Below are 25,355 nucleotides of genomic sequence, written 5' to 3' on the forward strand. Positions count from 1 at the left end.
TTAGAGGGCAGTAGGCATGAAACTAAAAGGTATGAACTGCAGAAGTGAACTTTTAGCATTCACAGTTATGTTGTTAGTTTACACACGTCTCCACATGAGAGCACAGGTATGAGCATGTGTGCCCAGAAGCGCTCGCCTGAGTGCACACACTACGCGTGTCCCTCTCCATTATGTGAGCCTTCTTTTACTCCCACGGAATCTGGAGCTCCCCATTTATGTTAAATAGTCTGGCCAGTGAGACCCAGGGATCTGCCTGTTTCTGTCCCACCCCACCATGCCCTGCTGTTCACAGAGGTGGTCTGGTGGCCAAATTTTGGTCCTCATCTTCACTGTTAGAACTTTACCCACTCTAGTGGTGGGAAAATGGCAACTATGCATATTTGTGGAGTCAAATGTCATATTGATGTATATATGTGGATCAGATCACATGGAATACTTACCTGAAACAGATGGACACACCTATTATTTAGATAATTACCACTAGTTAGTGGTGAGAATATTTGCAGACCACCACAGCAATGCTAATAACAATAGTCACTGTGGTCTGTGATGGATTATTAAAGCTAAATTTCTCTTTTGTTTTATGGTCTTGTATCCTTTGACTCATAAGAATGGGTTACTAGACAGTCCCAATTATTTAAGACATTTTAAAGGGCCATTTGAAAATACCACTATTCAAAGACAGCATCCTGTCAAATCATTAGGCAATAAATTCTTTCTGTTAACATAAAATCCATGTATCTTAATTACACATACATTTATACACACACACACACACACACACACACACACACACACACACACACACATATATGTTCACACAAAGAAAATATTTTAGTTATGGAATATAGAATTACCAGTACCTAGAGTACTCACTAAGATCTGTGTTTATTATACTAAAATACATTAATAAATCTTTTCTGGATTAAAAACCAAGAATATCAGTTGTTCTTATTCTTAAACTTAGAAACAAAAAGGAAATTAAAAATGATTTAAATAAGTTTCAGTGATTGTTTCTGACAGTAGATTTCTATCTAGTTTCTTCCAGACAAGCAATTCTAAAGACCTTTATTTTTCTAATTAATTTCATAAACATCAGTTTATGGGAATAGAATTATAAAGCTAAAAATCTTGGCTTTTATGAGTTGCAAATATGTCTGTAACTTCCTAGCTCCTTCCTCCCCCACTGTATTTATTATATTCTCTGATGTAGTCAGGATATAATTAAGAGTCCTGGGTGCTGGAGTCAGACATGCCTGGATCTGAATCCCAGCTCTTCAATTTGCTTTGCCTTTGTTCCCCAGCAACTTCCTTGAGCTCTGTAAGTGTCATTTGCACAACTGGCCGAGTGATACAATGTGTGACAGCAGCATCCCACCCTCATGTCCAGCTGCTCTTTATTGTCCTCTCAGTCCCCTTTTAAGAAGCAGTGGATTCAGGTAAATGTGAGTTTTAAATAAGAAACTAAAACCCTTCCGCTGTTGTATATTGGATGACATTACTTTCTTTTATTTTTTATAAAGATTTTATATGCCATGAACCTTTTGAAAACTGACTATGATAGCACTTGTAATCATCTGATAAAGTCTAGATTTTTTTTGAACTATAGTTTATTGTCTTAAAAGTTTTTGTTTGTTTTTTTGTGACACGATGACTCAAACCCATTGTCTCACACAAGCTAGGCAAACAGCCCGGTTCTGAACAACATTCCGAGACCATTACTGGATACTTTTTTAAAGCAGAGATAGAGTTAGTAAGGAGGATGTGACGGTAGAGCAATTGTGAGATATGGGAGACAATAAAGTAGGCAGTTGGTTAGACACACGAAAGGACAGGAGACAAAGTGGTAATTCAAGAACGTTCCATGTATGCATAGAAAGGTGAGCAGATACTGTGGAAGACTCAATATAAACATGAGATGAGGCGAACCAGACGAGAGGACCACGGCACCCCTAAACTAGCTGTTTTGAATAGTTGTTAATACTTCAACATATAATCTCACTATTATTGATATATATATATATATTTAAGGTCTTATTTATCTTTTGATATCAATTTTTACTTGCTATATTATCTCTATTTTCTATTTAAAATCTATTAAAATAAATATATTACTGAATAACGCAGAGCATTATTCTAAATAGATGATGGGCTTAGTTCTTAACACTGACATATTGCCAGGTCTTTTACTTTCAAAACAATATTTTCACCCACGCAGTTAACTGTCATTAGTTCATGCAGAAGAGTTCCCAGAGATGATGCTTGTGGAGTTGGGTTCCAGCTCTCTAGGGCCTGATATCCACTGCCCCTCTCCAAGCTGTCATTATTTAAGTTCCCCTTGGGGTCATTAGTTCTTAAACTCTCTAATTCTCATCAGCATTTTAGAAAGTTGTGTGAGAGAACGTATTATATTACTTCTATAGCTCTAATTGTCTTATTAGTAGTGATAGTGCACTTGTTTTCTATTTTTACACATTGACACTGTATGTGCTTGAGCATGCACACACACACAGCCATGTGTGTGCATGTGTTTCTAAGTATACATACGTATAGAATAGGTGAGTGTACTTGTGAGTGTAAGTGCAGAGGCCAGAGGACAAGCTTGAGTGTTTGTTTATTTACCCACATCATTGCTCCTCTGAGACAGTCTCTGTCTCACTGAAGATTCAACCTATATATAGCTTTGTCTAGGAACACGAGTTTCCAATGTCTAGCTCAGTCATCCATTTGGTGTCATCTTGACTGATGGATGGTACCAGTAACATGTCTTCAGACATTGCATCTTACCTATGTCTGAGGCCCCATGTCCTACACACGCTAAAGAGCCATTATTGTTAATAGAAAGGGCACGTGGCATTCCTAATTGTGATAGAATGTGCAAATGAAAAGGTAGAACCTGGCTACATTCCTCACAGAATTTTGGAGGGTACAACTCATGGTTGCTTACAAAAATAGAGGAGCAGATTTTTTTAAAAATTTGAAAAATTTCAGTTCCAAAGTCAGCTTAGGGGGAAATATTAAAAAGAATTATATTTTGTATATTTTTGTATAAACTATAATTTAAAAATGTTGCAGATTTAAAAATAATTGCATGTTAAATGGTTATCAAATATTGTGATGATTTGGTATATAATTTTTCTCTCGAGACAAGCTATTCTCTAGAAGACACATTGTAGAAAAGTAGGGTTTTTATAAAAAATCCAAAAGGCTAGAAAGAGAGGCCTGGGCGGGAAGCCTGGGCTCGAAAAAATTGGCCTAAAAAGGTTTTGCCTAAAGGTGTGTGTGTGTGTGTGTGTGTGTGTGTGTGAGAGAGAGAGAGAGAGAGAGAGAGAGAGAGAGAGAGAGAGAGAGAGAAAGAGAGACTTAAAAACTATTTGAGTGCCTCAAGAGCCAACCTTTCTATTTGTAGCAAGAACAGAGAGAATTCCTTTGACATGCTGAACTTTTCATCAGTTTGATTTTGTACATTTGAACTCTTCAAGCTGTTGCCTGAATGTCAATTTTACCTCTGTTGACAAGTAGGAATTCTAAAGTATCATCCCAATCCAACTTAAGATGCAACATCTGAGTTTGTATCTCATCTCTTGTGCCAAGCATTTTTACGTGGCCACTCTTTATCAGTCTGGTTGTCCATTTTCAGAAGCAAACAATTTAGGCTAATGAAACTGGGAGTTTGACTTGAACATCACATCAGAGAATAGTGTCTTCCCCTGCTCTTCCTGCAGCCACCTCCTGTTCCCATACATAAATGGCAGCCAGCAATGGCTAGAAACAAAGGCGCCCCCAGCCCCTGAATACAGTGACATTCATTCCGGGAGAAGCAGGGCCAGCTTTTTGAAAGCCGACTTCTTCAGCTAGACAATAACACACAATGAGTTATTGACTTGTTTATATACGGAGTCTTTTCAGTAACGAACTCTGACTCCCACAGTCTGGACAAATGATTGATTTCGTGGTTAGAAAAGGAGGGGGCTCCTGCGCTAAACTCTGTAGTGCAAACCATTTCTTCCCCATTTGTTCTATTAGTGAATGGGACCTTATTAAAATGCACTTTTCAAAAAAAAAAAATACCTGCAGCTGTCCTTTATAGCCATGTTTTGTATATATAAATAAGTAATTTGTCCCAGTCCTTTGTATATTAACAGACCATTTGGGAAGCTTGTCAATATATATGAAGGACGCTTATCTATTGTTCATGCTAAGCTGTATTGCCTATATTGATCCACATGTAGGACTATGGATCAAACAATATAGCAGTAGATCAATATTTACTAGTGAAAACCTTAGATAAATCCCGTGCTCTTACAGGGGCATGCTGATTCATTAACGGTCTACACAACACATACTGTATACCCCATCCTTGTCCATTTCCTACTCTTTAGAAATACAAAAGCCATGTGAAAAGCCAGAGTTCAGAGCCACGAGAGTTTGGTTTGACTCACAGGCTTTCTCCCTGTGGCTAGAACTCATCTGGAATGTCAGCATGAATTAGGTAGACAGAACATTCCAGGATGTTCAAATTACTGTGCTTTTTTTCTAACAATATTAATAATCTAACTCTAGAGTGACAATTTCAGAATTACTCTCTTCTGTAAATACATTTGTCTATCATGCTAAAAATCTTTAAGGCTCCTTATGATTTTAGTAAACACACTTCAGAATATTTAAGGAGCGTACAACTGCAAGATTGTTGGCTACTAAGGATATGTATGAGACAAGATCATGTCTGTTGAGGTTACACTTGTTTGGGAGGTCATGAGCCCGCTTTCCCTTCGAGGGTGTCCATCAGAGAGCTTTATGAGCATGCAGGAAGCACTTGTTTCACTAAACCATAACTTTTAGGACTTTAAGGACTGAATGGTATCTGAAACCTTCATGTTAACATTTTAAATAAAACAAATATACTCTGAAAAGCCAACGGTAATGGAAGTCATTTTACTGGGTTCTATGGCCTCAGGTGTATTTCTGTGGAATTCTTTTCTTCTTTCTATTCTGTTCTCTTGCATTGCTGGGGATTACACCCAAGGCCAAATGCATGCTAAACAAGTGCTCTCCCACCAAGATAAGTCCCCAGCTCCTTTATAGAAAGAACGTTAACCCTTTGATGGCTTCCATTAATTTATCCTGTCTTCGTCTTCCATGCATCTAACCAGATTTTTTCCTTAAAGCATTTCCATTGACCTTTCTTCCTCTTTTCCATCTTCTCTTGACCAGTTTCCTGGGGCTTCTTTTCTAGTTTTCACTAGTTTTGAATGAGCCCAGCCTTGCCTATTTATGAATGCATGGTTTTGTTCTGTGTCATCTCAGATCTTTGCATCAAACCCTAAAAAAATGCTTCCTTGTGTTTTTGTATTGTTACCTTCTGAATTGTGCAATGAGTATGTGAGAAATTGTCCTCCTACTTAAAGGAAGCGATGTAAGTTTAGAACAAAATGGCAGCTTCCCCCTAACTCTAGTTGGCAGACACATGAATTTTAGAATTGTTTCTGATTTTCAACTTTTGAAGTTCCCGTCTTTTTTAATAGTAAGAACCGCTCCGGATATTTCAACTTCATTAACAAATTATTCTACATATCTGAGATGAGGCAGTAAGTTGGTGGCATCTAGGTTTTTTTAAATTTGTTGTTGATTGTCTTAATGAAGAAACTGGAGAGTCTGCTTGGAAGTGGCAGAAGGGAAGAACCTATGATAGTAGCCACCTGTTGGGGTTTGAGGGAGAGATGCTGTTAGCACTGCCTATTACTAATACCTCAGCTGAAATTCCATCTCCTCATTTGACTCTTTAAATACTTTTCTGTAAATGGTTAAAATAAAACATACCTCTCTTGGAATGGCTGCTCTGTTTCCAGTAAACACCCCCATATGTGCATTCTCATGTTTTGTCTACCACACTCTGACACCACAATTTGACTTTTTAAAATGATGTTAGTATGTTTGCCCTCTGCATACATAGATTAATATAGTGTTTATTTAGGGATGGATATTGAAATTGGGATGATTTCCACCACAACTGTTGGAGGGAAAGAGTTCTTGCCTCTTTAAAAGTTACTTTCATGCTGTTCCACACATCACAGCCCCGGGAAACCACATTAGAGGTGAACTTCTCTGCATGGTATCAAAGAACTCCATGCTTGTTTTTTGTTTTGTTCTACTTCCCTTGAAACACAGTGCTCTGAGGGCTCTCTCTTTCTCCCTCCCTCTGTCCCTCCATTCCTCCCTCCCTCTCTTTCTCTCTTTATCACCTGGAAATCAATATTTTAAAGAATAGATGCTCTCAGTGGGCCTGGGGACACATGCAACTAATCCCATAATTTGGGAGGTGGAGGGAGAAGGATTTCATGTTTCCGAGCAGCCTGGAGAACAAGGCACAACTCTGTCTCCCCAAACTAAGGGCTGATGGTACAGCTGAGCGGGTGAGTTCTGTCCGGCATGTGAAATGCTTTTGGTTCTATTCTAAGCTCTGCAAAAATAAGAGAAAAGGATAAGTTTGAAGAATCCTCTTCGTTTTCTGTCTTCCATTCCCCTCATCTCCTGAGATGAGAAAGCTGCTGATAAAGGATGGATGAGACGTCAGATCAGACTTTCTCTGTACAAAGACATGGTGTTTACATTTTTGTAGTTATGGTGCTATGATATATTATTACAGGCACAGATATTCATTACAGAAAACAATAGTCTGTGTGGTGGTTAAAAATGACCTGTTCAATCGGTGGTTCTCAGTCTAGGTCAGGGTTAGGCTTGGTGAGCCACTATCTGCTGGCGACATCCAGCCTTAAAAAGTCTTATCAAACGATACCTCATTTATTTCTATATTGTCTATTTTATACTATAAGGGACTGACAAAGATGGCTCTCTTTCCCTTCCTATGAAACCTGAACTGTCGACAAGTGTTATATAGAAACATTTATTAGTTCTTTATTCAGGCAAGCATTGGGTAGCCAGAGACCCCAGACCACTCTGTATTCCCAATCAGCCTTCTGTGGTTCTCAGTGTACCACATATTGTTGACAAAGTGTTCACAGCCTGACCATTCTTAAGTATATCTCAGTGACTAGACTGAAGACGACATGTTACATCCTTACTCTAATGTATCTCTGATGTAGGAGGTATAGATCTTTAGGCTGAGGGAATTAGATATTCGTGTTGTCAAATAGAATTTCTTAGGCATACAGTTGAGAACATTTATGCATAATAACAGCAGGAACACACACACAAACAAAAATCTATAAAGTCAATATTCATAATTAGTCTAGATCTGGCACTTAAGAGTTGTTAAACATTCCAACTGGGGGTGGGGTTTAGAAAGAAAAAAAAAAAACAGTTATGTTATCACAAGCCATTAATGCTAATACTCAGGAAGCAGAGGCAGGGGTATCTCTGTGAGTTCCAGGCTAGCCTGGGCTACAAAGTGAGGCACAACTCTGTCTCAAAGAATGAAGTTGTTAAATACTCCACTTGAGAAAGCTTTTTGTCAGACTCCAGCTCTGTTTCTAATGGTGCTACTGTGGTGAACGAATCTTACTGTGTGGGTTGATTTCTTACTTTAATGAAAGTAGTATTTTGTTCTTATAAGAATGTGAAATGGGCACATCCATATCTTTATGAATCAGAGACTGGAAATAGCAGGAGAAAAGGTTGATGTGACCATGTAAATGCAGCAATTAGAGGTAACCACTGAGTGTGATACAGTCTTCTGTATCCAGTATTACAAAATATTGGAAATCATTTTATCACAGAACTGTATGAATGAATACTTTTGATGTACTCCTTGACTTCTTATACCAACATAATGGCAGTCACTTTATTCTCTTACCTACAATGGTAATATTTGATAAAAAAATATCTCAGCCTAATTTTCAAAGTTGTTAAACTGTAAACCTCATTTTAAAATATTGTTAAACAGTCTTAATCCATGTCCAATTTTGCAATTTAGGAAATTTTTTTAGCATTAGATTTTCCAAGCTGTGAAGTTGAAGGAAAGTTAAAAATTCAGTATGTAAGTGTTTTAACGACTAAAACCCATCTTTCTACTTAATTGTAATGAGGCTTGTTTTCACATAAGTGTTTGAATTGGCGTTGTCGTTGTCAGGGGTTTGTTTTTACTATCTTCTAGTTGAACTTGATCATGGGTAGGATAGAAGCAAAGTCTAAGAAAAGGCCATTTTTCAATGACACAAGGGGAATACCACACGTCACAAGAAAATGTAAGGAACTGTAACTTCAAAATAAAGAGAAAATTCACCGTGAGCATTACAGTAAATCAACTCCCGTTAATTCTGAAAAGCTGGCAATTATTTTATTGATGTATGCACCCTGGAAAATCAGGTCTGCCAGGAAGAATAAATCAGGTCATGATTTCCTGAAACATCATGAATGTTTTCCCATTAAATTTTACAAGCTATCACTTGAAAATCAATTTGAAAACATCTCAGTACCAGGAAGTGTAAGAGGGTCATTGGATCTTTGATAACTCTGAATCTTGTTCGTATTAACTAACGTCTTTGGAGGGAATCCTTGTTCTGGGTTTTAGTGATGTTCACTAAGTTATCTTTTATCAGGAGAGAGCTGTAGTTTACAAATGTCAACCCTGAGAGAGCTAATCATCGGATTCTGCCGGCAATATTGTAATGAAGAACTATTAAATCAAACCTCCCCTCCAAAGCCCACGCTGGGATGCTGACAGCGTATTCCATAAATGAAATAATGACACAAAATTGGTGCCAGACAAAGAAGGAAAATGATTTTCATGTCGCTTCCTGGAATGCAAAAGCATTTAATCTTCCTGAGGAGAAGGCCTGGATTTGCTAGTCTCTGTATACCACTGTGAAAAATAAATTCATAACCAATATAAAGAGTAAGATAATGTATACAGTTAAAAATGAACTTTTTATATAAGTTTGACCAATTTGAACACTGGTCAAAGTGATCGATCTAAAGTTTAAGGTTTTATTATTTTGTTTTGTTCTTAATGAAGGTATCATATTTGCTAACTTTATCTTTTATAATAGATGACCAATAAAATATACCAAATTTTCTGCATGAGCTCAACACTTAGGTGAAATATGTTACTTTTGGGACATAGATGTTCAGTACTAAAGATATTGTAAGCATTGATTACAATACTCGTAGAGACTATTTTGCAAACATTATATGTGGCCATTTCCCACAATGCAAATGAGCAACAACTGTGTAGATTTATGTTATGGTTTTGGCTTCTTCCACTGAATAGTTATAAGGTAAATTATTAGGTTGTTAGTTATAAATTTTAAAAAATATACCCCTCTACATATTTAATCACAGTTGGAGAGATTTTAATATAAAATAATGACAGATCATTTCCTTGTGTGTAATTGTGTTTGCCTTTTGATGTCTATTTCTAATCATTGTATGTGTGTACATGATTGTACATATGAGTGTGGGGTGGCCGCATGTGTCCATGACAGGTGTGGGGAAGTTAGAGGGATAACTGTGGATATGCGTCATCTTCTATGTTGTTTGAGACATAGTCTCTGGGTTTGCTGCTGTAGAAGTCAGCCAGCCTACAAACTTCTGGGGGTCCTTTCCTCCACCTCTCACCTCCCTGAGGCAGTGACGCACACTGTCAAACCTGCGGTTACTGTGGATTCAAACTCAGGTTGTCCCGCATACATGACACATGCCTTCCCAACTCATCATCACTTTAGTGTTCCCTTTGCTATCTTATGTAAAATTATAACTTCATTGGAACTTAAAATTAGTGGTCAAGGAGAATGACCATTGTTTTAGGTATATAGAGTATAATGGAAGTTTAATACTTATCTTTTTTTTAGGAGCATGATAATATTTGTGTTTATTTAGTATTTCTTTTCTTAGCTTATCTGTTAATTATAAAAGTAGCAGGTTCACTGCGATGTCTTTACACATGCATCTTTAAGAGCAGTTCTGTACTTATTTCACAGTTACTCAACACTAATGACTGCTTCAATGTTTCTTTCTATGAAGCTTTAGTTAGTTACATATCTATCAGGTGAAAATCAAAAATATGGGTTTTTTTTCTTTTTTGTTTCAAAAATCAGACATATGTATGATTACTGAGTTATTGCTTGTAAAATGTTTCTAGTGGTTTAGGTGTCTAAATTTCAGTGTTCAGGCCAGAGAAGTCAATTCAAGTTTTAGCTGCATTTCATGCACACACAGAGAAGTTGTAATGAGAAAGGGAAGCGAGAAGATTTAGGGAACCTTATTTCCATATCTTCTGAGCTCAGTCCCCCCCCTTTTTATTTTGGTGTTGCTGGGGCTTGAATCCAGAGTTTTGTGAGTGCTAGGCAAGTTCTATACCACTGAGCTGCAACCCCATCCCCACAGTTTATTTATACAGTTTCTGTACCTATTTCAAAACCCGGATAACATGTCATAAAATCTCAGGTTTAGTTCCTGTTTTACTGTCTGGGCTCTTTTAAAATTTCCTTTTGCTCAATAATTATGCATAGATCACAAGGCTATTTTGGAACAATGATATGTTAAAGTTTTGTTTGTTTTTGTAAACCTGTAACTTATTATTGTCACTTTTAAAGTGTGTAATCCCAGGTTGCCTAAAAGTAAAAAACAACTCTGGACTGAATATGCAAGAGCAGCAAAACTGGGCAGAAGCAGTCAAACCACTGTGGAGTCAAGGAGGAAGATTTGTTTGTGTCTGGGACATGGTTAGCCATTGCTCCCAGGAATGGACATGGCGCAGTGTATCTGGTCATTGGAGGCAGCGAGGTGAGGGTGTTCTGTGCGTAGCAGTTAGATCCCTTAGTGAGCTGTACTCCCATAATTAGAGTTCTGTAAAGAACAGCTATGGGGCTGCCTCAGGATCTTGATCCCCTCAACACCACCTATCTGCAAATACATGTGTTGAGAAGACATTTAGAATGCCTCCATTTTCAGTGGTTTCTTCCCATATCAGTGGATGGGGATGTCAGACTGTAGTCACCATGTAGGAACCTAAGATTGAAGGCAAGGTGGATTTTCTACAGTCGCAGAGAAGTGAAGCTATTGTAGTCACTGCCATGCTTAGAGGGGCGACTCGTGTCAGATTTCCCTGGGTTTATATTATAGCTCAGCTATCAGCGCAGAGATCTTAGCTTTCTTTAAGCTCCCCTGATATTTCTGCTCTTTTTTATTGATTCAAAATTTTATTACTTTTTCTTATAACCCATGAAAGCAATATATTTGTGGGCTAAACAATGAAGAGATTAGGAAGATTAAAAAGTATTCACCAAAGTATCTGTGCTTCTTTTCTTGATTATTTCCTTTCCTGCGTATGTATATTTGTATGTTGGTGGTGGAAGCGTGTTGCATGGTGTAGATGTGAAACTTAGATGACAAATTGAAGATCCCCACTATAGAGGTCCACAGGATCCAGGCTTTTTGGCAACTGTCTTTATTTTCTTGATTATTCTGCTAGTGCCCTTCCTTTTGTTCTCATACTGTATTTACAGGCTGGCTTTGAACTTGCTATGTTGCTCACAGAGGTCTTAAGCTCATATCAGTCCTCAGGAGGTTTGAGCCATACAACATCTGCCTAAAAAGCTGGGTCCTTGATTTGGGACCATCCTGTTTTTTTTTTTTTTTTTTTTTTTTTGAAGACCATAATTCAAGAATAAAGACAACTATTCTATGTGATGATTTCAAGTGATAGTTCTGTGTAAAGCACTCTGGATCTCTTAGTAATGAGTGGATTCAAAGTCACAGAGAATTCAACCCAATAACAAAAGCCACTGCAAAAGCCAAGAGTTCTTCAGACCTATTCCTAGTAGCAGACAGGCAATAACTATCAATGTGTAGCGCAGAAATAGTCAATTTCAGTATGTAGGCGCTATTAAAGATATAAAGAGGTTAATATTTTGTGCTGACTATAAGCCATCTTGAAAACTTAATTGAATTCATGAATTGCATGTATGTATCATAGAGATGTGTTCAAACATCCCACATGCATATGTATAGCCATGTTATAGCCACTTGCCTTATTTCAGAAAATTGGCTTGTTTCCTCACCAGAATATTTAATTTTTGTTTGGTACCTTCTGTTCATCTATTACACTCCCCAATTTTGTCCAAGTGTCCCTTCCATACTTTATTGCCATGCCGCACGAAGACGGACGAGTGGGCTTTCTCCTGCACAATGCGATGGTGCGCTTTTTCAGCATATGCATGCATAAGCCTTCTTTTGTGAATGGGACCGGTAGGGTCAGATAATGTTTAAAGGGAAAGGTTTTATGTCTCTCAGGCTTCTATGTTTCCACATGGATGCTCTCTCACACACATAGATTGAATTATGAACAGACCCATTAATGCCGGGATCACAGAAGGTCAAGTTTTGTCTTCTTTAACCCCCATTCAGATTTGCTTTTCTAGAGAGAAAAAAAGGATTTGCAAGGGAAAAAAAAGATTTATGATAAAGAATTTTTTTAAGAACACTTTTCTCCTTTTAGCAACATCTTTGATTTGAAAAAAGATCATATTATGTAAAATAGTTCAATAATATTGTATGATTTTTTCCCCCGAGTTTAGTGTGAGTTAGTTCATGTGTGTAGTTGTTGTTAGGGGCAGCATGTTATCATAATAACTGAGAACAAAACATAGCACTTTGAAGATGAAGGTCATATAAATATGTAAAGTAACAAAGTTGCAGGAGAACTGAATGGAACTATTATCAAAATGTCATTGGCGGGGTCCTTGACTAATCTTATCCTTGTTTATAATGGAGTTTAATCTTTCCTCAGACATATACATTTTCAGTTTTGAACTAAGAAAACAATTAATAACCCGTGCCATCGTGGTTCACAAATATTAACAAATAACCCAAAGGAATCAGTCAAAGAGTAATAGAGAAACATTTTTCAAAGGACAAAGACTTTATCCCCAATGAAAAATTTAAGACTTTAACCAATAGCTCTTTAGAGAGCAAATGACATCAGCGATTGTATGGTTGGTTGATTTCTGATGTCACATAGAATCCCTTACCAGTTAAAGGGTATGGATTGTGACAGTAGAACCAGCCATGCATAAAATGCTCCTAAATCAAAGTCTGGGAGTCTTCCTTCATTCTCTTCTGGTTTTGTGCTGGTGGCTTGCTCTGCTGTGCGGTGAAGAACATCAAACCGATGAGAACAGGGTTTGACAGAAAGATTCATTATATGGTAAAAACATTAAATGTCACATAAAATTCTGTCTTCCCAAGTCATGTGACCTTGGGAATGGCTTCAGAGAGCTCCTGTACTTTCCAGAGAGCCCTTGCGTTTAGGGCCTTTGCTTTCTAAACTTTGATTTCATTGACTAACCAGAGAGCAGGCCACTGGGCTGCTTGGTGCCTGGCTCTATGTCAGTTGCTGTCATCTTTGGGGGTGATGCTCCCATAGGATGAAATTCTCCGAGCCAGATGAGTCAAAGGTGCCGACTTGCACTGGATTAACTTAGAGTTTATTAAAGGTCATGGGATTCATGGTTAACTGTGCTGTGTGTGGTGCAAAACATTCACATTAGAAGGAAGGGCTCCTCAGAGGAGTCGCCCTTCGGATTTTATAGTTTAAGAACAACGTTGTCTTCATTTTTTCTTCCTTTACTGTTTTTCTCTATTTACCTTTTGTTTTCTTTTTCTTTTCATGTCTTCTTTTTTACATTAATCTTTTTCTCTTTCCCTCTGTTGCTGCTCCTCTTATCACTCCCCCTCTCCATTGCCTTATGAGCCCATGACTGTCAAACTCATCTCCATCCTCCTCTAGTTAGACATGAAGGCTTACTTATAAATACTTCATAGGAATTGGAGCAGTCTTTCCCTGTCAACAAGAATTGTCTGTTATTATGGTTGAAAAGATTTAACAGAAAATAATATATTAATCAATTTTTGGGAATATTGGCCAAATCCAAGTCCTGGTGTCTTAACACAAAGTGTATATTACATATTACCAACTTATTAACATGAATTATATTATATATAATATATACTTATACGGTAGCTGCAGTTTTTTTTTATGACTCTTTCCTATATGTCTTTTCCAGGCTGTGACAGAGGTTGAAGGCAGAGCTTTTACTGCAGTACTGGGGCATTTGTAGCAGGTGCAAAGGCCAGTGGGGGAAGTGCTCAGTTACTCTAGGGGGATGCTGATCAGTGCCATCTGCTACTTCTGCTCACAGTCTGTGTGCACATATGGACATGCATGCACACATACACACAAACATATTTGTACACACATATGTAATGATAATGATCAAAGAAAAAGTCTGTCAACTTGTCAACCTTTAAGTTAGAGAGGACATGGGACAGATGTAGAAGAGGTTAGTTGGGAGACGGCAGAGGAGAAAAGGGAGAGGAGAAAGTGATATACTGCTATTTCAATTGAAAACATTAAAAGAAAGAAGTAAATAAAAGCAAATATCGATAAAGATGCAGAGAAAAGGAAAGACGTATATACACTGCTGATGCGAATACAAACCAGTCGATTGTTGTGGAAATCGATACTGAGGCTCCGTAAGACAACTGAAAATCAAACTGTCATATGCTAGTCCAAAGAACTCTAAATTTGCTAAAAGAACCCTAAATTTGTCCAAAGAACTCTAAATTAGCATATCACAAATACGCTTTCACATCAATGATTATTGCAGAAGTAAGCGTGCCACAGATACACACAGGAATCTTATTCACCCATAAAAAGGAACAAAATACACATCTAGCACCTAGTCAATGAATATCTGCCAACAACAATGAATTGACTGTGTAAGTACAAATTAGTTATTGTGATTAATCTCTGTCTTTTCCATTAGTCTGTGTCTGGTTTTATTCCTATACCATACTGTTATAGTAACTGTAGCTTTGTTGTATGTTTTGTATTCAGGTACTAGATTCTTCCAGTTTTTAAGAAAAAAAAAAAAGGTTTTGCAATGCTAGGTAAATTTCAGCAGGTGAAATTCTTGAGAGTAGAAGAACCTGGGTTGCTGCCTACCAGATATGTTAAAAGCCATGTATGGTGGCACATGACTGTAGTCCAAGTGCTGGACCGGTGGAGGATAGGGATCTTTAGAGCTCTAAGGCCAGCCCTACTCAGTGAGTCTCAGTCCCTTCCTCCCCCTCCCTCTCTTCCCCCCCTCTCCCTCTTTCTCCCCTCCCTCTCTCCCTTCCTCCCCTACCTCTGTCTTGTCCTCGGTGCTGGCTCACCCACACTCACACCATCCAGGCCAGCTCTCCCACCCAGGAAAGATGCAGGACCTGCTCTCCCAAGCTGCAGCTGTGTTCACACCCTCAGGGCCAGCTCACCCACATGATTTATAATTTTATCAAAACTATTTTCTTCATATTCTATGCCTGTAATCCAAAGGTTAAGGATTTTTATAGTCTCAGAGGTCCCCCATGTCCTGTTCTTGTATTTTTTATTTAAATTTTGTTTCTTAAAATGTATTTTGATCATATTTTTGTCTCCCAACTCCTCCCAGTTCTTTACCAACTCCCTACCATCCAGACTGCAGTTCTTTCTTTATCTATCTTTCAAAGGAAGGAAGAAAAATATCTTAACAAACAGACATAAAACCAAAAAAAAAAACCCACTTAGAGAAAAGAAGACTAAAAAGTGAACAGACTAAAACCTAATACAACAAAATCTGCTCAAATAAAAACAAAATGACAAAAGAGCACCCTCCCTCCACAGAACTCATTGAGTTTATCTTGTCGGACTAACTTCTCTGTGCAGAAGGTCTGCCCTGGAGTATGGTTGATACTCCTGGTGATACTCTGTTAGAGAAAGTTGATTTTCCCTTTGCCAGCATTCAGTGTCCATCTAATGCAAATAGCCTCTTGGTTAGGACTGGGAACCCATGTCTTCTTTCCCCACTTATTTCTGGAACCCCACCTGGCTCAAATATTGTGTAGATCTTATGTATACTGCCAGAGTCTTTGTGATTTCATATGAATATCAATCCTGTTCTGTCTGAGAAAAACATCATCCACCTCTGACTCTCAAAACCTTTCTACCCCTCTTCTCCATAGATCTCTGTGCAGGACAGGAGACGTTTGATGAACACATTGCAGTTAAGACTAAGTGGCTCCCACTGGGGCAGGACAAGGTAGCCCTCTGCTACTTATGTACAGGCTGTGTTGGCTCTGTGGTTGGTAACTCAATCTCTGTGAGACCTCCCAGGGGTCCAGGTTAGTTGGTCTTTCTGTGGGGGTTCTCATCCCTTTCAGGGCCTTCAATTGTCCCCCAAAACTCTTCCATAAAGGATGAGCCTAATTAATCCTGCAGAAACTTGATGCGCCAGGGTGTGGTGATACCCAGGGTGGGGGCCTACTTTCTCAGAGACAAAGGGGAACAGGGATGGGAGAAGAATTCTGGGATTAGGGTTACTGGAAAGGGGTGACAGAATTTGGGATATAAGTAAAACACAAAACAAAACAAAACAAAACAAAACAAACCCAAAAAAGAAAAACTCCTGACTGCTCCAAGGTCTCTTTCACTCCCTGTACATTGTACAGTTGTTGGATCTCTGTATCAATTACCACCTGTTGCCAAAAGAACTTCTTTTATGAGAGCTGAAAAATGCACTAATAGACAAGGATAGCATTTGTGGGTTCTTTTTAGGTTTTGTCCTAGGTGCATGACTTATCTCTTCTTAGGATCTTGGCCACTTTAGCAGTGTCAGGTATATGTTCCATCTCACTGCATGGAATTTAAACCTAATAAAAATGTTATTGTTTACCCCAGTAACATCTGTGCCTCTACTACACCAGTCTCTCAGGCAGGTTGCTATTGCAGGTTGTTTATAACTAGGTGATATTTATGATAATGGTTCTCCTCTGGTAACATGCAGGGTATACTTCTCAGTACCATGAACTCCAGTCAGGAGGGGAGAAGTTTCTAGCTGTGCACCAGCTTGACTTCTTTCTGTCCATTAAGTACGTGTTGTCTTCAGCAATAGGGTTGTATATTGCAAATTTACCATTGACCTTTATTGAATGGCTCAATATCTTTATCTAGTCTTCCAACTATGAGATTGTTTTCCACATGATCCATTCTATTGAAGAGGCTTTTCATGAGGATTTTTTTTTTTTTTTTTTTTTTTTTTTTTTTTTTTTTGGTTTATTGAGTTCATTTCTAGCATCATTTCAGATTGGGTATTCTTACATAATTCTTTTTATTGAATTCTGTTTTAATACTTTATATTGGCTTCTGTATTTCATTTATCTGCCTTTGTTCTCAGAGTATATTTGTGTCTTCTTTGAGTTGTTTGACATAGTTATAATCATCCTTTTTAATTATCTTTTAGGACTATCTTCCATGACATGTGATTAGCATTTTGTGGAAGAGACTGGTCTTGGATTTTGATATTACTATTGTTTCTGGACTTGACTTTGTGATTTGGGTTTTTATTTTTTTAATGGAAGTTTAGGGCCTTGAGATTGCTTACCTGTCTGTTCTGGGAACTAGGGGAACTAAGGAAGTGTGTACCAGAACCCCAAGGCCCAAGGACCCCTTCCTTGTTGGTGCTGGAGGTGGGGAGAAGGTAAAAGCTTGTGCCAAGTGTTGGGGCTCTGGAACCAGTCAACTGTTGTTGGTGAGGGCTGTTCGGAGAGGTAGAAAATTTGATCCAGATATTCAAAGTCTGAGCATTCCTGTCTATATCAGGAATTAGGTGAATGTTCAGTCCACCTTTTATTGGTGAATTTAATACGTTTACTATCAAAGTTAATAATAAGCAAGAATTTTTACCAGTTAATGCATTCCTTATAGTCTGCTTGCTTTATAAATATTTTTGTCATTTTCTACACTTTTATTACTTATTTTACATAAGTTTTCTGATATGCTCTGCTTTAGCTATTTTTGCTTTTGTATCATATATCTTCTTCATTAGTGAATTTGTGTATTCAAAGTTTTCAATAATGACAGTTGCTATTCTTTGACTTCTTTTCCTGTCTTTCCTTCCTTCCTTCTTTCCTTCCTTTTCTCCTATCATTTCCTCCTTTTTTTTTTTTTTTTTTTTTTTTTTGAGATAGTGTGTGTCTGCACAGCCTTAGCTGTCCTGGAATTCACTATGTAGACTGGGCTGGTCTCAAGTTTACAGAGATTACCTCTTCCTCTGCTTCTAGAATGCTGGGATTGAAGGTGTATGCCACCATGCTGACCCCACTCTTTCTTTTCTATTCTAAGGCTCCTCAAGTGTTCCATGTGGAGTTGGTCTGGTTGCAGTGAATTCACAAAACCTCTGCTTATCTGGTAAATATAGAATTGAGTCTTCAATTTTGAGGGATAATTTTATTGAGGAAATTATTCTCAACTAAGACATTTTCTGTTTTCTTTCAGAAGTTTGAATATGTTTTTCCAGAAATATATAAATTATTTTTCAAGTAGCGATTTTAGATGCATATAATGCTTATAAACTTCTTAGGTAATTTAAAGTGTAATTGTTCTCTCTCTCACATCTGTCTGTCTGTCTATTTATGTATCTATGTATTTATATGTGTATATACATGTACACACACACTTATATATTGCAATTATGTTTAATTTTTGCCAGACACACATGTGTGTGAAAATGCATGCATGCACAGACACACACATATACACACACACACACACACACACACGCACAAACACACACACTGAGCTATTAGGTAGAAAAATAAATATTTAAATCATGTAATTATGATTATAAACTTGTTTAGAGTACATTCTTTGAATGCTCTGAAGAAAGGGTAAAGATTACAGACTTACCATGAGAACTGAAATAGGTTGGGCAAAATACTGTATTTCCAGCAAAGCGATGTTAAGATGTTAATGTATACTCTTAAGAAGGAAAGTCCATTTTATTTGAAGACATTTAAGTGCGGTGTAGAAGTATGTAGTGAATAGAAATTTTATCTGCCATGCTGGGGTAAACATAGTAAAGAAACATGAAGACATTTAAGTGCAGTGTAGAAGTATGTAGTGAATAGAAATTTTATCTGCCATGCTGGGGTAAACATAGTAAAGAAACATGAAGACATTTAAGTGCAGTGTAGAAGTATGTAGTGAATAGAAATTTTATCTGCCATGCTGGGGTAAACATAGTAAAGAAACATGAAGACATTTAAGTGCGGTGTAGAAGTATGTAGTGAATAGAAATTTTATCTGCCATGGTGGGGTAAACATAGTAAAGAAACATGATTAAGAAAGACAGAGCACAAACATGTTAAAAAGCTAAAAAAAGAAAATACAACAACAAGAAAATGGACCAATGTATAAAAAAATATTTTATGATATTGGCATAGTCAAGAGCTTTCTGGGAAGGACCTCAGTGGCATAGGAAACAAGACGACCAACTGAAGAATAGAATCGCAAGGTATGAAAAGGCCTCTGCAGTGCAAAGAAACAACTGCTGAGCAATAGCAGGACAGTAGAATTCCAGAATTTATAAAGAATGAGAAATAAAAAGTCTTTCCATAAGTGGACACCAGAAGGAATTGAAATGTAAGTTTCCAAAAGAAGCAACATTAATGCTTAACAAATATTTTAAAGCAGTTTTCCACATCCTTAGTTGTTGTAGCAAAGCAAATTACAATATCTCACCCCAGTCAGAATGGCTCACCTTAAGAAAACAATGGCAAACAATATTCTAACATGTAATAATCCAGTTTGTTTTACAAACTATAAATTTATGTAAAACAATGAAGAGTTAAAGAAGTACAGTTTTTTTAAGATAGCAAACTATACAATTATGACTTTAATTTGTTATTTCTGAGTCCTAAGTGTATCTCACTAATAATATGTGTGTAAAGGCTATGTGTCTTTCCTAACCACACTGATAGGGAGTCTAGAAATGTAAACATCAAAGGTATATGTGCTGCAGAACTTTTTTATTTATGGAAAATTCTGTTTTATTTTATGTATAGTTAGAATGCTGTATAGACAGAGAATATATTTTTAAAGTTGACAAAACTCTTAATGAATTCAATATATAAATAAAAATTTTAGTTTAATATATGGTAAAACAAAATAATCTAAAACATGTACATATAGTAAAATGACATATGGTAATAGGTTACAATGAATGTCAAAGTCTAGGGAAGGTTGTACTTTAAGTATTTTGTTTATTTTCTTCTTCCTCTGATGTTGTATTTTTCTTTTTTCTTTTTAGATGGTCTTACTATGTAGCCCTGGTTTCCCCAGAATTCATTATGTAGACAAGGCTGACATCACAGTCTACCTCTCCTTAGAAAACATTTAAAATATTTTGCAAAGTTATTAGATTTATGTGTTCTTTTGCTTAAAGCTTTCTTTTTAATTGTTTCATATGAATAAATATCATTATCACAATATCCTCATAAGAAAATTTGATGTAATATATATTAATGAGAAAACATATCCAGAAGTTAGGCACAGCCCCTGGCGGAGGGATGGGACCACCCACCCATCTCCAAAATTACAGCCCAGAATTGCTCCTGTCTAAAGGAAACACAAGGGCAAAGAGTGGAGCAGAGAATGAAGAAAAGGCCTTCCAGAGACTGCCCCACCTGGACATCCATCCCACAGGCAGACTCCAAACCCAGTCATCATTGCTGACTCCAAGAAGTGCTTGCTGAGAGGAGACACAGCTGTCTCCTGGGAGGCTCAGCCGGCCAGAGCCCCACTGAAATAGATGTGGGTGCTTGCAGCCAATGTGTGTTCTTTTTTTATGCTTAGAGTTAGTTTTTAGTCAGCAATTTTAAATGGCTACTTATTCTATTACACCAAAGTAAAGGGACACACACACAGATACACACACACACACACGGGGGGGTGAAGGGAGGGAGAGAGGAAGAGAGGGGAGAAAGATTCTACAGATAAAAATGTGTAATTGAGATATATGTGTGTATCCCTTGTATTTTCTTTACCTGAGGATAGAGCTGTACTTAAATTCTTGAATGGAAGTAATTTTCTCCTATCAGGCCAGATACTCAAAGATCTAATAGGTGTGACATCAGCAATTACTTCTTGCTAACAACTCTTGTAATTTAACCCCTTCAGGTGAGCATGCTGACGGATGAATGGCAGACAGCTATCAAAAGCAACAGAGGTCATCTTGCTAAGCTTGGCCCCCAATTACAGGCTGAGCAGGAGCAGTTCTCCTCTTATGTCTGCCAACACATTAAAAGCCTTCCAGCAAACAGTGTGGTCCCAGGAGGCCAGCAGCTCAAGGCGGGTATCGCTCTGTGACTCTCACTGGATTCAGGCAGAGACAAAAACCTTCTATCCCCAGATGTCCTGTATAACACTGTCTCTAAGCTGAATGTCACATCTTGTTCTCAATAGCAAAGTTTGACCTGTGAGGGTTAAGAATACTATTCAGAAAATGGATTACAAAAGGAAATACCTATGTGTCTTTGAAACTGGAGTTTAGAAAACTTAGCATTCCATACAGAGAAGTAAATATGTATGTTAAGTGGGTGAACATTTGCATGCTTCTCAAGAAAATAAAATTCTGTGTACATTTCAGCTTCTAAAAACAATGTGTTTGGGAAGTGGTCAAGGTTTAATAGTTGACAGACAGTGGCGATAGAAACTGGAGGTGAAAAGGCTGGGTGACTGATTGATGTTCAAACCATATTTCCAGAAAAAAAGGGTATGTATTGGATAAGTGTGACACATGTCTGAGTTCACTTGGCAAAATCAATACTTAAGAATATACTGAGGGGGAGGTGAATTGGTTATTTGTCTGGACAAGATGGCTGAATGTCCTGGGCAGTGCTGCTATTGCACTGTTAGGAGAGAAAAAGAATAGCTCACCCTGTCTAAAGCAGATGAAATAACGAACTCGTAGGAAATGTAAGATGTTTGTATTCATGATAGAATATCCGTGTTGCCTCTGTCAAGTTACTTTTGTAGCTTCATAGCTCATATCTCCAAGATCTCTGATTAGGGAGATAAGAATTGGAGCTGCTTGGAGAAGTCCTCCTCCTGACCATCCTTCATCTTACTCTTTATCCTTCGCATAGAATCTTGTGACAGAAACCGTTTTAAAGACTCTGGTAGCTTGTGATGACATTTCCATGGATTTGTTTTAAATGAGACCATTACATCAAAAATCAACCTTTTGGCAAATGGGACTCAACCTTACAAATATTGTCTGCACTAGTCAGCAAAGGAGTCAAGGAGTGACATTTAGGGCACCAATGGCAAGGGTCCCCACAGTTGAATAATACTGTTCTTTGCAGGTTTCTGGCTTGGTTATGGACCATTCTGCAAAAATACCTGCTATTGAGATAAACTAGGTAAGGGATTTTGGTCACCTTAATGACATTTATGTCATTGTGCCTATTAATCCACTATTATATTTGCTGTAGTGCCACTGGAGCAAACTTTTTTCCTCATAAATTTATTTTTAATTCTGAAGATTTTTAAAATCATATTAACATGTTAGCTTGACAGTAAAAATTTAATTGCAGACTCTGAACTGTTACTCTCACATATTTCCCCCTTTCAGCATGCTTCAAAACTCTTTCCACACCAGCAAATAGGAAATTTAGAAGCAAATGAAACATGTTGTATAATATTTTTAAGTACCTGCTGTGCTATCTAATATAGTAGCTACAATCTGCACGAGACTATTAAAATCAGCTAAATAAAACACCCAATACCTCCACTAGTGTGTTATAGGCTTGATTTTAACACTGACAATTCTGCATCCAGTACATCGGAATGGTTAAATAATCTATCCAGAATTCTCTCCCACACATGTCCTGCATTCTCCTCCTTTGACCCCACCTTATGCCCCACCACAGGAAGACTCACCACTGTAATCTTCTGCTGCTGTTCTGTTTTCCTATTTGTAACACTGAGTTCATGTTAAGACATGCATTGTTCTTCTAATCCCCAAACACTTGGAGTATCAATCAACTCAACTCTTTTGCCTACTAGAGTGGTAGTTTCCAAATTTGTCTGAAGAGTGTTATCTGGAGACCATTTGAGAAACACCAGTGCTCTCTACACCTATTAATTTGAGGGGAACTGTTTTAGTGTCCAGAAGCTGACTTCAAGAAACATGTGAACAACAGTTAAATTATCAAGCAATTTGAGAGCCAACGGTTAAATACTGCCATTATTAAAAGCATTGGTAACTTAGAACTGAACTGATCTTATGAAAAGATAGCTGATACCCACCTTTTTCAGATTGCTTGATGACATTTCACTGATGCCTGTTCTTTTGGAGTTATTACTGTGTATTATCTGTGTGGTGTGAATTTTTCTGAGTGTGCTATGACGCTGTACTTTCAAAGTTTGTGTTCAATCATGACTTGTTATGACTCAAAACTGACCAGTCAGGATGCTTACATGACAGAAACTGGTAACTAATGCAAACAAGGGCTTGAGTTAAGGCTTAGTTGACACTTTGGGACAAGCCATGGGAATTTTTTCCTGTTTTGCTTTAAATACGTTAAAAAATCTTTTTATTGAGTCTTTGTGAATTTCATGTCATGTACTCTGTCCCCATTCATCTCCCTACTCCTCCATATCTATCCTCCACCATCACAAACCCCCTCAAAAGAAAACAAGAAACAAAACAAATTGACAAAACAACAAACAAACAGACAGACAGAAAACATCTCGCTGGAAGCTGTGGTGTGTCATGGTGTTGGGATAGAGATTAAATACATTTTTATTAGGACATAGCCACACTTGTTTGCATGTTGAGGTGAGCTGTTTAAAATCCTAACATTTACTACATGGCCCTTTGCAGAAACAAAACAGAACCAAACAAAAACAAAACTGAACCAAGTCTTGATTGAGTGTTTAATTTAAAAAAAAAATAGACTAAATTTAGAAATACAAAATGTCGCGATGTGGCTATCACACACAGAAAGAACACAAAACTGTTTTCTGGGATCGCAAAAAAGTTACTAATTAACAGAAATATGAACACATCTCTCTGGTTTTCCTTTTGCTTTGTAGATAAGTGTTGTGGTATTCAGGGAGGGCAGGCACAAGATAAGGCAAGGTCAGTGACTGGACAGTGAAAAAGATAAGCAGGGACAGAGTTTTAGAAAGGAGGAGAGAAGCAAGGACGGATAAAAGCAAGATGGAGGAGGACAAAGATGGCCCATCTCCATGTGGCTCAAATTAGCCACAGATAGTTATTGATATCTTATAAGGGATGGATTATTATAGGACAATTTGTCTTGTCTAGGTGGGCAGATTCCATCATATCAATTGGCTCTGAGTTTATTGTGTGGAGATTTTGTGGACTGAGAATTTACTGAGATAAATCTGGTTGTTAAATTACAAGTTTTTGGAGTTTTGATTTTGTCTGGCTGGTGGGAGTTGTGATGGTGGCACAACACGTGGCTAGCAATGGGGGCAGAGAGACCACTGGGGACAGAGAGTAGCTGGGGATAGTGTGCTTTGGTGCATCAGTTACAACAGAGAGCAGGAGGGTGGCTGCTGATGAGATGAAACTACCCCGCTGATGCCATATGGGTCAAAGATGCTGGCAATAGTGGGGGTTGGTGGTTTTATTCTTTACTATTATCCACTACAGATAGGGACACCAATTAATATTCAGCTCAGAATGATACTGTTTTCCCTTATTTGTAGCTATATGACTAGGAAAAAATCAACAAGCACATTGTGCTGGCTATGTGGAAGGTTCAATAGAGTGTCACATGTTTTATTATTGTTTGGCACATGCCAATTGGTATCACCATGTTTCAGACCTTGTTAAATAGGTATGACCATGTTGCTGAGATTTCCTGGGTGTAGCCTCCATGTTGTGCACAGGATCTCTCAGTAGACACCCTGTCTTGGTCCTCTGGATCTTATAGTCTTTCTGCTTCCTCTTCTGTGATGTTCCTGGAGCTTTATGTGTACTGGTTGCTTGTAGGTATATCAGTTGTGACTGGATATCCATCAGGCATTTATGCTCTTCTTCCTGACTAGCTGTGGTTTTCTGTGATGGTCTTCACCTCCTGCAAAAACGAAGCTTCTTTGATGAGAGGTATTAACTACATTTACTTGTAGGTGTAAGGATAAACATTTGGAATGCAACGAGAAATTATATTGGTTTATTCAAATTGGCAGGAGTGAGTTCTCTTTTAGGGTTGATGTCTTCACCAGCCATGGATGGGATTTTCTTGCCTTTCCAGTATTATTGTTGTTTGCAGGCATTATAGCTGGGAAGGACTATTAATTGCTTTTTCCCCCTTGTTGGCTTTCATAGATCCTACTTATATAAGAGCGAGTCACCAGAAGAGACTCTCTCCAGTGAGTCTTTCTCACATGTTCTTGGTCGTAAGTGCATTGTATTTTCAGAAACAAACTATTACCTTCAATTTCTGGGCAAAAAAAAAAAAAAACTAATGGCAATCTTTTGGTCAGTCTCTTGGACTTCTGT

Source organism: Micromys minutus (genome assembly GCF_963924665.1).
Source record: "Micromys minutus genome assembly, chromosome: 17".
Lineage (NCBI taxonomy): Eukaryota > Metazoa > Chordata > Mammalia > Rodentia > Muridae > Micromys > Micromys minutus.